This window comes from Tupaia chinensis, unplaced genomic scaffold (genome assembly GCF_000334495.1).
Source record: "Tupaia chinensis unplaced genomic scaffold, TupChi_1.0 Scaffold000542_1, whole genome shotgun sequence".
Lineage (NCBI taxonomy): Eukaryota > Metazoa > Chordata > Mammalia > Scandentia > Tupaiidae > Tupaia > Tupaia belangeri.
In genome coordinates, this window is record NW_006160055.1 from 3694121 (window position 1) to 3697568 (window position 3448).

Genomic DNA, 3448 nt, shown 5'->3' on the forward strand with positions numbered 1-3448 from the left:
CCCTATAGCAAAAACCTCTAAAAAAAAAAAAAAGATCATAGACGATGTGGTTTAAGCAACAGAAATTTATTTCTTCACAATTCTAAAGGCTGAAAATCAGATCAGGAAACAACACAGTTTGGTTATGGTGAAGGCTTTCTTCTCGATTTGCAGATGGCCGCTTTCTTACTGTGTCCTTACATGGTCTTTCCTCAGTGTACACAAGTGGAAAGGGGGAGAAAGAGAAATATCTCTTTCTTTTTTTTTTATTTTATGGAGGTTTTTGCCTTAGGACTCATGAGTTTATCAGAGAGAGAGACAGAGACAGTGAGATAGAAAGTGAGAAATCACCCTCCCCAGGGATGGCCATGCCACAATCCCTTCTTCTCCATTCTCCTCTTGGGATCTTGGGCACACACCCATGTGCCTGGCATGAGGTTCAAGCCACTGGGTCTGGGACTCGAACCACAATTGTCAATGCGGGAGTCCGACCACATAACTGCTACACGATCTGCTGGCCCTTCTTTTTTTTTTCATATAAAGCCATCAATTATAGAGAATTAAGATTCCACTCTATGACTTCATTTAAGTTTAGTTACCTCCTAAAAGGCCAAATACAGTGTTGTTGAGGGTTAGGGCTCCAACGTAAGGATTTGGGGGCGGGGGATACAGCAAATGGTGTAATGGTTATGTTGCTGGACTCCATGTAGTCAGCTGTGGCTCAAGACTCAGACCCAGTGGCTTAAAACTCATGCTGGGTGTGTGTGCCTGTGTGCCCAAGATCCTGAGAAGAGAATGGAGAAGGGATTGTGGCATGGCCATCCCTCCTTGGGGGTGATTTCTTGCTTTCTGTCTCTCTACCTTTCTGGCGAGCACACATGCCCTATAGTAAAAATCTCTCTCTTAAAAAAAAAAAGATTTATCTATCTACTTTTAGCATCTTTATTGAGTGGACCAGTCATATTCTCATTTTTAACACCTGAGTAATACATGAATAATTCCAAGTGAAGCAGGCATTCACAAAATGTTTTTGTTCTTGTAGCAATTAAGTCATTAACTTTTCCATGCTGTTTTACCAGTTTGCTTAAAGTAATCTAACATAGCAAAGTCTAATCATTACCCAATTTGAGTTTTTCTTAGTTGTACTCAAAATTTAAAAATACAGTCTTTGGGGTCAGCAGGTGGTGTGGTTAAGGAGCTGTACTCTCAGATGGTTGACCATGATTCGAGTTCCTGACCTGGTAGCTTGAAAATCATGCCAGATGTGTGTGCATGTGTGCCCAAAATTCCAGGAGAAGAGTGGAGGAGAGATTACGGTGAAGCCATCCAGGCTGGGAGGTGAATTCTTGCTTTCTGTCTCTCTCTCTCTCTTTTTCTCTGTATCTCTTTTCAGAAAGCACACACACCCTATAGCAAAAAACTAAAATACATATATATTGGGTCATCTGAAGAGTGATGATGGGGAACCAGCAGTTAGCGTAATGGCTATGTCGCTGGACTCCCACGTAGTTGACTGCGGTTCGTGTCCCAGACCCGGTGGCTTAAAACTCACACTGGGCGTGTGTGCGTGCGTGCCCAAAATCCCGAGAGGAGAATGGAGGAGGAGGGATTGCGGCGTGACCATCTCCCCTGGGGAGTGATTTCTCGCTTTCTGTCTCTATGTCTCTCTCTGTCTTTCTGGTGAGCACATGTGCCCTATAGCGAAAATCTCTCTGTCTTTCTGGTGAGCACATGTGCCCTATAGCGAAAAAATCTCCCAAAAAAAAAAAAAAAGTGATGGTGCATTTTTGCATAGAAAAATATGTCATGACTTTTCTGACAACCATATATATATGGTCTGAGTCTTGAGCCAGAGCTGACTACATGGAGTCCAGCAACATAACCATTACACCATTTGCTGTATCCCCCTTCCCCAAATCCTTATGTTGGAGCCCTAACCCTCAACAACACTGTATTTGGCCTTTTAGGAGGTAACTAAACTTAAATGAAGTCATAGAGTGGAATCTTAATTCCCTATAATTGATGGCTTTATATGAAAAAAAAGAGAAGGGCCATATATATATGTATACATACTTCTACTTCTATTTCTGGCATTTGTTTAAATTAAATGATTTTAAAAAATCATACCAAAGATGTCTGACCTAAGATATTCATCACATGATTAACACAAATGTTAATCAAAATAATTAACATTTGCCAAAAAATGTCTGACACTGTGATATACCCTTTTATATACATCGTCTTGTTTACTATCACAACAACCCAAGGCCTTATTATTATCCCAATTTTTATAGATGAAAAAAATTTAGAGTCTGGATTAAGTAACTTGGCTAAGGTCACATAGCCAGTAAGTGGCAGAACCAGCCAGAATTTGAACCAAGTCTGAATTTGAAATTCTCTTTCAACCTCTGTAAAAGGTAAGTTTTCAATAATAGTAGAATAAGCACATGAATCATAACTTTAGTACATTATAATGTTATGTAGCCATGAAAATTATGTTTTCAAATATATAGTTTTTTAAAATTTTGGAACATGTATTTTTTTTAAAGATTATTTTATTGAATTTATTTATTTATTTATTCATTCATTTAAATTTGACTAGAGAGGGACAGAGTGAGAGAGAGAGATCTGGAAAGTGAGAAAGCAAGTCGCCAGGTCCAGGACTTGAACTGTGGTGGGCCATGTGGGAGTCCAGCGCCCTTAACCACCACCCCACCTTCCAGCCCCTGGAACATGTATTTTAGTAATAAAAGAATAAGTTATAGGGCCAGCAAGTGGCACGGCGGTTAAAGCATTGGATCCCACGTGGCTGACTATGTGGTCAGAGTTCCCGACTTGGTGGCTTGAGAATCACTCTGGGTGTGTGGCCATGCATGCTCAAAATTCCAAGAGAAAAACTGGAGACTGGAGGAGAGGGGACTGTGGTGTGGTCATCCCCTCTGGGGAGTGACTTCTCATTTTCTCTCTCTCTGTCTTTATTTCTGGCGAGCACATGCACTCTATAGCAAAAAAAAAACAAACAAAACAACACAAAAAGAGTGAGATACACACTTTTATATACATTAAGAACCTAGCTATGCAGAAAAATAAATGTGTAAATTATATAGGAGGAAGAAAGGAAGTAGTAAATATAAATACAAATAATTCTTATTTCTAAATATGGAAGAACTTAAATAGTGTTTGCTTTCTTATTATGCATGTGTTGCTTTTATAATCAGGACAACAATGATAAAACCTTTAATACTTACAATGAGAGTAGAAATATGAATACATGATTTTTATGATTAAAAGAATAAGATTATTTCATAACTGCTGTATCCGTGAACGGGATGCAAATCATTCTGCTTGTGATCTGTTTTTGATGTGTGTGGCTATCAGATGTTCAGCTACAATGTAATATTCCCCTGCCTGTGAATTCTCTTTTCCTTTCTGCCTTAAGTTGAAGATAAAGTAGAAAGTATGTGTTTCT